Here is a 14,496-nt window from a genome sequence, read left to right on the forward strand (position 1 = left end):
ACACACTATTTTAGTATGGAAAATTATAATGCACATATGCAAGTGTTTAAAGATTTACAGATATTTTTATTTGGGTTAATAGTTAAATTAGGCTCTAAAAGATCAGATATTTTTTAAATTTATCTCTGAAAGATTTTTTTAATCAAATTGATTTCAGTCACTCTATAAACAATTTTCTTCAAAGATTGATATTGTAAAACGTTAATTGATAACATATATAATACCTGATATGTCTAATTGGATATTGACCAAATATGTTTATGAAAATTTATTAATTTAGTCATTTTTTCCAATTACAAAAATTCTATTCCAAATATGATTTAGTGACTAAATTGTTTGATTTTCGTAAACATATTTAGTAATCGTCTAATTGAACATGTTATGTGTCATGTATGCTATCAATTAACATTTTACATCATCAATCGTTGACAAAAATTATGAGTAGAGTAACTAAATGACAAATATGACTAATTCATAATCTTTAAAGGACTAATTTAATTAAAAAAAATCTTTTAAAAATAAATTTAAAAAATATTTTATCTCTCGGGAACTAATTTGATGACATTACAAGAAGGCAATGACAACACGTGTCCATGAGCCATGAGAGTGGGAGCAGCGTTGAATTGTGTGGAAAAAGCTTAGTGCAGAACCCACCACAAAGCCGAGCTTCCTACGCTGAAATGGTGGACGGCTCCATTTGGTTTTAATTTTTTTTTTTTTGGACTATGTCCAAATGGACAGTTGGACCAGTGTATGCCTTTGCCTTTGCAATGAATGGTCTCCAGAACAAAAACGTAATCAAATGAAGGCCTTAAAGAATATTTAATTGAAGAGCTTATGACCCAAATGGACCAATATATATATGTGTGCGTGAGAGAGAGGCAAAAAAAAAATTTAATATAATAAATGTGATTAGACACTGTTGTATTGATAATAGAGGTATGACCAATTTATATTGTCAAAAAATTGTAATAAATTTTTATTGAAGTTAATATACTTTAGAGTTTAGAATTTAGAGTTTAAGATTTTAATTTTGAAATTCAGGGTCTAGGGAATAGAGGATAGGGTTGAGGATTTAGGGTTTAGGAACATAAATTATTTTAATATTTTCATATACTACTTTTTGCTCCGGAGTCTAAATTTTTCGGTGCCTATCACTGGTTGGTGTTATAATTACTGAATGCAAAACTCTTAGTCCAATGTATTGTATTCCAGTGTCTTATTTTTTCTTTCTAGTTTTACTGTTAATTAAAAGAAGGCAAAAGAAAAAATTATTTTGGTTAGAGTGGATGTGGGTACACCTCCATGTGGAAATAAAATTGTTGATGCGTAGAATGTAAAATAAGAAAACAGTTGGTATTCAGTGTATTTTGAGTGGAAGTTATGAAATAGTGAAAGAAGTAAGGATGAGATAAAATAAAGATGAGACTCATGAATAATGCAAATGAGTTGTTAATTCGTTGTGTTAAAACTAAATCGTCACACTAAATCGTAACATTATAACAGTAAACATGAAAGCGTAAACGCTGAACCTTGAACTTGAGCCAAGAAACATGAACCATGAGCCCTGAACGCCAAACCTAGAAGACCCAAAGAACGAAAATCGTAACCCTGATCCATAAAACACAATTCATATACCCGTGAGAGACGAAACGATATAGACAAATTCCTAGAAGACAATCTTGAACTGTAAAAAAGTCGGTTAATTTGGTTATTCCTTTTTGGGACAGTACACGGCAAGATTAATTGTAAGACCTGAACCCCGTAGGCCGAACCTGGAAACTCGCAATCGTGAAAACGGTGAACCATGGTCTGGAAATCGGAGAACCAAATTCCGTAAACACTATACCCGGAATCGTAAATCGTAGTTGATGTGTTTATCTCTTTTGGTAGAAGGACATCGTAATAATGTACACTGAACCGTGAACCGTAAACCCTGAACCATGAAGGATGAGATGTGAATGTTGAATCCAAATCTGTAAATAGGAATTCATATTCTGAAGTCCATCAACCGTAAACCACAATTCAATAAACTGGTCAGTAGAGTTGGTTGAATCATAGTTGTAAGAATCGAACCAATAAAATTATTGGTTTACTATTTGTTTGGTTTAATCGATTAATTACTGATTGAACCGACAGAACTGGTATTGCGTGTATAAAAAATATAAAAAAGTCAAAAGTGTGAAACTAAAATTTAAGATAGATGTGTTCATTAATATTTGTGCCAATTCAATCAACCTTCACTAAGTTATTTTCAACAAGTTATAATTCAGCTATCACTATGAACTTTATAAATTTATAGTATTTTTCATAATAAATATTTAGTAAGTTTGTTATCGTATTGAAGTAAGTATTTTAGATTCTAGTATTAACAAAAGATAGTAAAATTTTCTCTAAATTAAATTATTAAATTAACGTAACTTTGGCATGCTGTGGAAAGAAAATACTCCTATCTTTCACATTGATAAATCATTTGGAGCATAAATCTCTCACAATCAATACATACATATAAGTGGCACTTCAAACCAAGGTTGCGAGAATCGGACCGGTCAATAAATCGGTAAAATAACTGGTTTACTGGTTTACTGGTTTGACCGGGATTCAACTGAGATTCAATCAGTTTAATTAATATTAAATAAAATTATCAAAAATTTAATATATAATTTTAAATATTTAAATTTCAATAAAATTTAACCTAATAAAAAATTTTAAAATTTAAAATTTAAAATTTCAATTTATAACCTAAAACTCAAAACTAACAAACAAATCAGTAATAACCACTAACAATTGAATTTGCAAACATAATCATAATTTAAATTTGGAACAAACATAATCATAATCTGGAACAAACAAACTATGAAATCAAATTGCAGTAACAAATTAAAAATAGAAGACAACAATGAAATTAAATGCAGAAGACAACAATGAAATATAACAATTAACCCAGACAAACAAGCAACAATCAACATAATCAAATTCCAAAAAACAGCAATTAATTTCCAAAAATGAAAACTAAAGCAGGGTAGGGATCTGCTTACAAACTCAGACATTCATAAACTCAAGCTAAGCCGAAATTAGCAAACTCAGAATCAGAAATCAGAAACCAAATAAAAGTACAAATACAAGCAAAATTAAATTGAAGACTGGCAGCGAAAAAGGAGAAATCCAAGTGACGGTGATGGAAGAGGGGAAGTGAGCTCGGGTCAGAGGGGATTGAAGACAGGCTTGACGTGTGAGAGAACCTGGAGAAAGTGACATCATCAAGAAACTTAGTAGAAAAAGAGAGAACCTGGAGAAATAAAGGAAGAAGCTCGACTGCTCGAGCGTTCCACAGAGGTGAAAGAAAGGTCCCGGTGAGAGGAGGTGACGGCTGAGCAGTGGAAAAGAGGTGACGATGGAGAGACGTTCGCGATGAGAGTGAGACGAGACGCCACGGTGGGGAGAAGAGCTCCGCAACGGCTGAGCAATGGAACAGAGGTGACGACGAAAAGACGTTCACGATGAGAGTGAGACGAGACGCGACAGCGAGGAGAAGAGCTCTGCTGGCGTTAACGCTGCCGCTGGTTGTTGCTGCTGAAGTGTTGAAGATTGAATTTGGGGCTTGGCTTCATTGCTTCTGATTTAGGGTTAAATGGGTTAAATAGGGTTGAGATTGAGAGAGAGGGAATCTGTTTCCTTTATATTAAAAAAAAACTAAATGGGTAAAACGGCGTCGTTTGAGGCATAGTTGTAAAAATCGGACCGGACCGGTCAGTTCGACCGAAAAACTGGTGAATCGGACTCCTAACCAGTCCGGTTGAGTGATATGACCGGATAAACAAGAGAACCGTTGAGAACCGGGTTGAACCGACCAGTTTTGATGAAAACTGGAAAACCGGCAGTTTCTGGTTAACCGACCGGTTCGGAAGCGTCTTTTTTTTTTTTAAATTCATTTTCCAAAACGACGTCGTTTTGGTTTATAAAAAAAAAAAAAAAAACGTATATGAACGACAGCCGGAGTATAAGCTCTTCGGTCTCTGATTCATGGACCGAGTCCGTGAGATTAGAACCTTCATGGTATAAGCTAGAACCAATTGGCAGCATTCCTGAGATCCGAAAAGTATAAACCTTGTCTGTGGTATTCCGAGTAGGATCTGGGAATGGATGACTATGACGAGCTTCAAACTCGCGAATGTTGGGAGCAGTGACAGTGTGCAAAAGGATAGAGAGATCCTATTCTGACACAAGTGAGAACTGACAGATGAGTAGCTGTGCGGTAGCTGTACCTGGTATTTTTCATCAGAGACGAGAAATTCGATAGTTGATTAGCCGTGCAGAAACCGTACTTGGACCATTTTCACTGAGAGGATCCTACAGCTTGCCATGGAAGGGAACACGCATGATTGGATGAAGAAAATAGGAAAGCAGAGGTTCAATTATCTGAAACGCTTATATGAAATTCCCACCAATGAATTACATAAGTATCTTTATTTTAATTTACGTTTTATTTATCTTTCAATTATCAAAACTCATAACCAATTGAATCCGCCTGAATAAGATTTACAGGATGACCATAGCTTGCTTCAAGCCGACAATCTCCGTGGGATCGACCCTTACTCACGTAAGGTATTACTTGGACGACCCAGTGCACTTGCTGGTTAGTTGTACCGGAGTTGTGGAAAGTGTGATCACAATTCCGTGCACCAAGTTTTTGGTGCCGTTGCCGGGGATTGTTCCAGTTTGAACAACTGACGGTTCATCTTGTTGCTTAGATTGAGTACTTTTATTTTATGTTTAAGCTTTTTATTTTTATTTTCGGAAAAAAAATGTTCTTCAGAGTTTTTAAGAATGAATTCTAGAGTTTCATGAGATATGTTGAAGCCTGGCTGGCTGTTAAGCCATGTCTAATCTCTTGGACTGAGGTTCCCACTTTCCATTGTAGAAAGGACATGTCTGTATTTGTTATGCTAAAGCTTGGCTGGCCATTTGGCCATGTCTAATTCTTTTGGACCGAAACTTTAGACTAACATTGCATGAATCTTGGAATTTTTATTAAAAATTTTGAATTTCTTATTTCTCTTTTTCCAAAATAAATTTTCGAAAAATATACAAAAAAAATAATAAAATCATAAAACCAAAAAAAAAAATTTATGTTTCTTGTTTGAGTCTTGTGTCAAATTTTAAGTTTGGTGTCAATTGCATGTTTTTAATTTTTCTTAAATTTTTGAAAATTCATCATGTGTTCTTTCTTGATCTTCAAGTTGTTCTTGATGATTTTCTTTGTTTAATCTTTTGGTTTTCTTGTTTTGTGCTTTTTGTTGTTTTTCATATGCATTTTCAAATTCATAGTGTCTAAACAAAAATTTTTTTTTCTAAGATTGGTGTGTTGCATGTCTTTCTTTTCTTAAAAAATTGTCAAAAATATGTTCTTGATGTTCATCATGATCTTCAAAGTGTTCTTGGTGATCATCTTGACATTCAAAGTGTTCTTGCATGCATTATTTGTTTTGATCTTAAATTTTTATGTTTTGTTTCATTTTGTTATTTTTCTCTCTCCTCATTAAAAATTCAAAAGTCAAAATAATATCTTTTCCTTATTTTACTCATAAATTTCGAAATTTTGGGGTTGACTTAGTCAAAGATTTTTAAAATTTAGTTGTTTCTTGTTAGTCAAATCAAAATTTCAATTTAAAAATTTTATCTTTTCAAATCTTTTTTAAAAATTCAATCTTTTTCATTTTTTTCTTCTTAATATTTTTGAATTTCTTAAATAAATTTTTAAAATTTTTTTCTTAATTTTATTTCATATTTTCGAAAATATTTACTAAACAATTAATGTTTTGATTCAAAAAATTTCATGTTTGTTACTTTCTTGTTAAGAAAGGTTCAATCTTTAAATTCTAAAATCATATCTTTTAGTTTCTTGTTAGTCAAGTCATCAACTTTAATTTTAAAAATCAAACCTTTTTAATTTCTTTTTCAATTCTTTTCCAAAATAAATTTCAATCATATCTTTTTAAAATTTTAATTTCAAAATCTTTTTCTAACTTATTATCTTTTCAAAATTTATTTTCAAATCTTTTTCAACTAACTACTTGACTTGTTTGTTTTAATTTTAAAAAGTTTACTATTTCTTATCTTTTTCAAAACCACCTAACTACTTTTCTCTCTCATTAATTTCGAAAACTAACTAACAAATTTTTCAAAAATTTTTTTAATTAATTAATTTATTTTGTTTTCAATTTGCTTGTATTTCTTTTCTTAAACTTCGAATTCTAACTTATAATTAAAATAAAAACAAAAATATATTTCTTTTCTTTTAATTAATATTCGAATACTCTCTCTCTCTCATCTCTTTCTATTTATTTATTTAATTACTAACACTTCTCTTCTACTCATAATTCGAACCCCTCTCTCTTCTCTTTGTTCGAATTACTCATCTCCTCTCTCTTCTCATTCTTCTATTCTTCTATTCTTATACTCACATAAAGGAATCTCTATACTGTGACATAGAGGATTCCTATTCTCTCTTTGTTCTCTTCTTTTTCATATGAGCAGGAACAAGGATAAGGACATTCTTGTTGTAGCTGATCCTGAACCTGAAAGGACTCTGAAGAGGAAGCTAAGAGAAGCTAAAGCACAACACTCTGGAGAGGACCTTACAGAAGATTTCGAAAAAGAAGCAGACATGGTAGCAGAACCCAACAACAATGGTGGAGATGCAAGGAAGATGCTTGGTGACTTTACTGCACCAACTTCCAACTTCTATGGAAGAAGCATCTCAATTCCTGCAATTGGAGCAAACAACTTTGAGCTTAAGCCTCAATTAGTTTCTCTAATACAGCAGAATTGCAAGTTTTATGGACTTCCATTGGAGGATCCTCATCAGTTTTTAGCTGAATTCTTGCAAATCTGTGACACTATTAAGACCAATGGGGTTAATCCCGAGGTCTACAGACTTCTGCTTTTCCCATTTGCTGTAAGAGATAGAGCTAGGATATGGTTGGACTCACAACCTAAAGAAAGCCTAAACTCTTGGGAAAAGTTGGTCAATGCTTTCTTGGCCAAATTCTTTCCACCTCAAAAGATGAGCAAGCTTAGAATGGAAGTCCAAACCTTCAGAAAGAAGGAAGGTGAATCCCTCTATGAAGCTTGGGAAAGATACAAGCAATTGATCAGAAGGTGTTCTTCTGACATGCTTTCAGAATGGAGCATCTTATGTATATTCTATGATGGTCTATCTGAATTGTCCAAGATGTCATTGGACCACTCTGCTGGTGGGTCTCTTCATCTGAAGAAAATACCTGCAGAAGCCCAGAAACTCATTGAAATGGTTGCAAATAACCAGTTCATGTATACTTCTGAAAGAAATCCTGTGAATAATGGGATAACCCAGAAGAAAGGAGTTCTTGAGATTGACACTCTGGATGCCATATTGGCGCAGAATAAAGTATTGACTCAGCAAGTCAATATGATTTCTCAAAATCTGACTGGAATGCAAGATGCATCCGGCAGTACTAAAGAAGCCTCCTCTGAAGGAGAAACTTATGACCCTGAGAATCCTGCAATGGAAGAGGTGAATTACATGGGAGAATCCTATGGAAACACCTATAATTCTTCATGGAGAAATCATCCAAATTTCTCATGGAAGGATCAACAGAAGCCTCAACAAGGATTCAATAATAATAATGGTGGGAAAACTCGATTTGGCAATAGCAAACCTTTTCCATCATCTTCTCAGTAACAGACAGAGAATTTTGAGCAGAGCCTCTCTGACTTAGCAACCATAGTCTCTAATCTATCTAAGACCACCCTCAGTTTCATGACTGAAACAAGGTCCTCTATTAGAAATCTGGAGGCACAAGTGGGTTAGCTGAGTAAAAGAGTTACTGAAACTCCTCTTAGTACTCTCCCAAGCAGTACAGAAGAGAATCCCAAACGAGAGTGCAAGGCCATAACTATATCCAAAGTGGCCGAACCTGGAGAGAGTAAAAAGGCAGTGATTTTCAGTGAGGAAGACCTTGCTGGACGTCCATTGACCAATAAGGAGTTCCCCATTGAGGAACCAAAGGAATCTGAGGCTCATACAGAGACCATAGAGATTCCACTGAACTTACTGTTGCCATTCATGAGCTCTGATGAGTATTCTTCCTCTGAAGAGGATGAAGATATTGTTGAAGAGCAAGTAGCTCAGTATCTAGGAGAAATCATGAAGCTGAATGCCAAGTTATTTGGTAATAAGACTTGGTTGGATGAACCTCCATTGCTCATCAATGAACTGAATGCCTTGGTTCAACAGAAATTACCTCAGAAGAAACCGGATCTCGAAAAGTTCTTAATACCTTGTACCATAGGTACCATGACCTTTGAGAAGGCTCTGTGTGACCTGGGGTCAGGTATAAACCTCATGCCACTCTCTATAATGGAGAAACTAAGGATTTTTGAGGTACAAGCTGCAAGAATCTCACTAGAGATGGCAGACAAATCAATAAAACAGGCTTATGGACTTGTAGAGGATGTCTTAGTGAAGGTTGAAGGCCTGTACATCCCTGCTGACTTCATAATCCTAGACACTGGGAAGGATGAGGATGAATCCATCATCCTTGAAAGACCTTTCCTAGCCACAGCAAGGGCTGTGATTGATGTGGACAGAGGAGAGTTAGTCCTTCAACTAAATGAGGACTACCTTGTGTTTAAGGCTCAAGGATCTTCCTCTGTAACCATGGAGATGAAGCATGAAAAGCTTCTCTCAATACAGAGTCAAACAAAGCCCCCACACTCAACTTCTAAGTTTGGTGTTGGGAGGCCACTATTAAACTCTGAGTCTCTGTGAAGCTCTCTAAGAGCTCACTGTCAAGCTATTGACATTAAAGAAGCACTTATTAGGAGGCAACCCAATCTTATTTATCTATGTTAATTACTTTTTCATTTCATTTTCCATTGTTATTTTATGTTTTCTTTAGGTTGATGATCATGTGGAGTCACAAAAACAGCTACAGAATTAAAACGGAATCAAAAATAGCATTACAAACAGCGCACCCTGGAGGACAGGCTTAAACGCCAGTAAGGATAGCAGAATGGGCGTTTAACGCCCAGTTTGGCAGCATTCTTGGTGTTAAACGCCAGAATTGGCAGCCAGACTGGCGTTTAACGCCAGAAAAGGGTGTCTGGCTGGCGTTAAACGCCAGAAATGGCAGACAGACTGGCGTTTAATGCCAGAAAAGGTAGCAGATATGGCGTTAAATGCCAGAAATGGCACACATAGGGCGTTTAAACGCCAGAAAGGTGCTGGGACTTGAATTCCTTGACACCTCAGGATCTGTGGACCCCACAGGATCTCCACCTACCCCAACTCTCTCTCTCTCTCCTCTTCACACCTCTCCATAACACTCTTCCCCAAATACCCTTGACCAATCACATCAACACCTATTCCCCAAAAACCCATCATAAAACCCCACCTACCTCACCATTCAAATTCAAAATATTTCCCTCCCAAACCCAACCCCTTCATACACGACTTCCCTCTCTCTCTTACCCTATAAATACCCCTCCTTACCACCTTCAATTTCACACATCATAAACACTTAAATCCCCCCTTGGCCGAACCCAAAACACCTCTCTATCTCCTCAATTTCTTCTTTTTATCCTCCTTTCTTTCTTCTTTTGCTCGAGGACGAGCAAACTTTTTAAGTTTGGTGTGGGAAAAAGCTCTGCTTTTTGTTTTTCCATAACCATTAATGGCACCTAAGGCCGGAGAAACCTCTAGAAAGAGGAAAGGGAAGGCAATTGCTTCCACCTCCGAGTCATGGGAGATGGAGAGATTCATCTCAAAAGTCCATCAAGACCACTTCTATGAAGATGTGGCCAAGAAAAAGGTGATCCCCGAGGACCCCTTCATGCTCAAAAAGAGTGAATATCCGGAGATCCGACGTGAGGTTCAGAGAAGAGGTTGGGAAGCTCTCACCAACTCCATCCAACAAGTCAGAATCTTAATGGTTCAAGAGTTCTATGCTAATGCATGTATCACTAAGAACCATGATCAAAGTGTGAACCCGAACCCAAAGAATTAGCTCACAATGGTTCGGGAGAAATACTTGGATTTCAGTCCGAAAACTGTAAGGTTGGCACTCAACTTGCCAATAATGAGAGGAGATTCTCATCCTTTCACTAGAAGAGTCAACTTTGATCAAAGGTTGGACCAAGTCCTCATGGACATCTGTGTGGAAGGAGCACAATGGAAGAGAGACTCAAAAGGCAAGCCGGTTCAATTGAGAATGCCTGACTTAAAACCCGTGGCTAGGGGATGGTTGGAGTTCATCCAACGCTCTATCATTCCTACTAGCAACCGGTCCGAAGTAACTGTGGATCGGGCTATCATGATCCATAGCATCATGAATGGAAAGGAAGTGGAAATTCATGAGATCATACCTCTAGAACTATACAAGGTGGCTGACAAGCCCTCCACTTTGGCAAGGTTAGCCTTTCCTCATCTCATATGTCACCTATGCAATTCAGCCGGAATTGTCATAGAGGAAGACATCAACATCGAAGAGGACAAACCCATAACTAAAAAGAGGATGGAGCAAACAAGAGAGCCCACTCATGGACCTCAACAAGAGCATGAGGAAGTCCCTCATCAAGAAATCTCTGAGATACCTCAAGGGATGCATTTCCATCCGCACAACCATTGGGAGCAACTCAACACCTCTTTAGGAGAATTGAGTTCTAACATGGAGCAACTAAGAGTGAAACACCAAGAGTACTCCATTATCCTCCATGAAATCAGAGAGGACCAAAAGGCCATGAGAGAGGAGCAACAAAGGCAAGGAAGAGACATAGAGGAGCTCAAAAACTCCATTGGTTCTTCAAGAGGAAGAAGAAGCCACCATCACTAAGGTGGATCCGTTCTTTAATCTCCTTATTTATTTTCTTTTTTGTTTTCGTTTCTATGCTTTATGTTTTATCTATGTTTGTGTCTTTATTACATGATCATTAGTGTTTAGTGTCTATGTCTTAAAGCTATGAATAATTCCATGAATCTTTCACCTTTCTTAAATGAAAAATATTTTCTGAAAAGGAAAAAGAAGTACATGAATTTCGAATTCTATCTTAAAATTAGTTTAATTATTTTGATGTGGTGGCAATACTTTTTGTTTTCTGAATGAATGCTTGAACAATGCATATTTTTTATAGTGAAGTTTATGAATGTTAAAATTGTTGGCTCTTGAAAGAATAATGAAAAAAGAGAAATGTTATTGATAATCTGAAAAATCATAAAATTGATTCTTGAAGCAAGAAAAAGCAGCGAAAAACACAAAGCTTGCAAAATATATATATGTGTGTGTGTGTGTGTGTGTGTGTGTGTGTGTGTGTGTGTGTTTGGCAAAAAAAAAGAAAGAAAAAGAAAAAGAAAAAGCAAGCAGAAAAAGCCAGTAACCCTTTAAACTAAAAGGCAAGGGTAAAAAGGATCCAAGGCTTTGAGCATTAATGGATAGGAGGGCCCAAAAGAATAAAATTCTGGCCTAAGCGGCTAAATCAAGCTGTCTCTAACCATGTACTTATGGCGTGAAGGTGTCAAGTGAAAAGCTTGAGACTGAGCAGTTAAAGTCGTGGTCCAAAGTAAAAAAAGTGTGCTTAAGAATTCTGGGCACCTCTAACTGGGGACTCTAGCAAAGCTGAGTCACAATCTGAAAAGGTTCACCCAGTTATGTGTCTGTGGCATTTATGTATCCGGTGGTAATACTGGAAAACAAGATGCTTAGGGTCACGGCCAAGACTCATAAAGTAGCTGTGTTCAAGAATCAACATACTAAACTAGGAGAATCAATAACACAATCTGAATTCTGAGTTCCTATGGATGCCAATCATTCTGAACTTCAAAGGATAAAGTGAGATGTCAAAACTGTTCAGAAGCAAAAAGCTACTAGTCCCGCTCATCTAATTGGAACTAAGCTTCATTGATATTTTTGAAATTTATTGTATTTTATCTTCTTTTTATCCTATTTTATTTTTAGTTGATTGGGGACAAGCAACAATTTAAGTTTGGTGTTGTGATGAGCGGATAATTTATACCCTTTTTGGCATTGTTTTTACATAGTTTTTAGTATGTTTCACTTACTTTTTATTATATTTTTATTAGTTTTTATGCAAAAATAACATTTCTGGACTTTACTATGAGTTTGTGTGTTTTTCTGTAATTTCAGGTATTTTCTGGCTGAAATTGAGGGACCTGAGCAAAAGTCTGATTCAGAGGCTGAGAAAGGACTGCAGATGCTGTTGGATTCAGACCCTCCTGCACGTGAAGTGGATTTTCTGGAGCTACAGAAGCCCAATTGGCGTGCTCTCAATTGAGTTGAAAAGTAGACATCTTGGGCTTTCCAGCAATGTATAATAGTCTATACTTTGCTCGAGATTTGATGGCCCAAAATGGCGTCTAAACGCCAGCCAAAGACTATTTTCTGGTGTAAAACGCTAGAACTGGCACCAGAACTGGAGTTAAACGCCCAAACTGGCATCCAAGCTGGTGTTTAACTCTAGAAAAGACCTATGCACGTGTAAAGCTCAATGCTAAGCCCAAACACACACCAAATGGGCCCCGGAAGTGGATTTCTGCACTATCTGCACTTAGTTACTTATTTTCTATAATCCTTAGTAATTAGTTTAGTATAAATAGCACTTTTTACTATTTTATTCGTACTTTTGGACTTTTTTATAGATCTGGGAACACTTTGAATCACTTGAGGGAGGCTGGCCATTCGGCCATGCCTAGACCTTTTTCTCTTATGTATTTTCCAACGGTGGAGTTTCTACACCTCATAGATTAAGGCGCGGAGCTCTGCTGTTCTTCATGAATTAATGCAAGTACTATTGTTTCTCTTTCAATTCACGCTTACTTCTTCTCCAAGATATACTCTCGTACTTAATTCAGTTAAGTCAGAATGAAGGGGTGACCCGTGACAATTACCCACTATCTTCGTTACTCGCTTAGCCAAGATCCGCGTGTCTAACAACCACAAGCGGTCTACATGATGTTCAACGTAGTCATTGGACGACAGCTGGAGTATAATCTCTTCGGTCTCTAATTCACGGACCGAGTCCGTGAGATTAGAACCTTCATGGTATAAGCTAGAACCAATTGGCAGCATTCCTGAGATCTGGAAAGTCTAAACCTTGTCTATGGTATTCCGAGTAGGATCTGGAAATGGATGACTGTGACGAGCTTCAAACTCGCGAATGTTGGGAGCAGTGACAGTGTGCAAAAGGATAGAGAGATCCTATTCTGACACAAGTGAGAACTGACAGATGATTAGCCGTGCGGTAGCTGTACCTGATATTTTTCATCCGAGACGAGAAATTCGATAGTTGATTAGCTGTGCAGAAACCGTACTTGGACTATTTTAACTGAGAGGATCCTACAGCTTTCCATGGAAGGGAGCACGCATGATTGGATGAAGAAAATAGGAAAGCAGAGGTTCAGAAGCAACAAAGCATCTCCAAACGCTTATCTGAAATTCCCACCAATGAATTACATAAGTATCTTTATTTTAATTTATGTTTTATTTATCTTTCAATTATCAAAACTCATAACCAATTGAATCCGCCTGACTAATATTTACAGGATGATCATAGCTTGCTTCAAGCCGACAATCTCCATGGGATCGACCTTTACTCACGTAAGGTATTACTTGGACGACCCAGTGCACTTGCTGGTTAGTTGTACTGGAGTTGTGGAAAGTGTGATCACAATTCTGTGCACCAGGTCCTAATTGAAAACCACATGCCAAGTACTCCTGGTACTGAATATTCCGTCAAATATAAAAGGTTGAAACAGATGGGTAGATCAAACCATGGATGGATGGAGATGCTGTCCAAGACTAAAAGAAAGGCGAAAGATGAAGTGGAGATAGTTTCAGAATCATTAACCGTAAGAGTTATTGGAGATATGGATCAAGAGTCATAATGTGGAATTGTCGGGGTTTGGGAAGACCCCTGACAGTCCATAATCTTGAAGGAATATGTCAATCCCACTCTCCCGAGGTAGTTTTTCTCTGTGAAACTAAAAACCAATCTCGAATAGAGGAACGTAAAGTCAGATCATGCAGATATCAAAGTTTCACATTAGTAGACCCGAATGGAACATCAAGAGGATGAATGACTCTAACATGAAAAGATCATGTGGAGGTACACATTCTGTTTCAAAACTCTTTTTCCATAATTGCTTCGGTTAAAAATGAGGATAAGAATGTGAGTTGGGGGTTGGTTGGAGTTTACTTGAGTACTAATGAGTTGACTCAAATCAATCAATTCGAAGAGCTCTCTTCTCAACTTCAGTGATTTGAAGGTAGCTTTATCATCTTGGGTGACTTCAATGCAATTACAAATTATGGAAAAATGGAGGAAGGGAATATGAGGTTTGATGCCTCCATTAAAAATTTTATTGGTTTCATTGACGATAATCAATTGGTTGATATTGGGATGATAGGACAGTAGTTCACATGGTCAAACAGAAGGGCTGAA

The 14,496-nt window shown here is 36.6% G+C and overlaps 1 long non-coding RNA gene across 1 annotated transcript in view; it reads left to right on the forward strand.

Moving 5' to 3' along the window:
* Positions 2,795-14,496, forward strand: part of LOC110263172 — a 13,665-nt gene continuing 1,963 nt past the window's right edge. Inside the window, exon 1 of the long non-coding RNA XR_002348329.1 lies at positions 2,795-3,417. This is a non-coding gene — a long non-coding RNA (uncharacterized LOC110263172). The remainder of the gene's footprint in view (positions 3,418-14,496) is intronic.

This window comes from Arachis ipaensis, chromosome B06 (assembly GCF_000816755.2).
Source record: "Arachis ipaensis cultivar K30076 chromosome B06, Araip1.1, whole genome shotgun sequence".
Classification (NCBI taxonomy): Eukaryota; Viridiplantae; Streptophyta; class Magnoliopsida; order Fabales; family Fabaceae; genus Arachis; species Arachis ipaensis.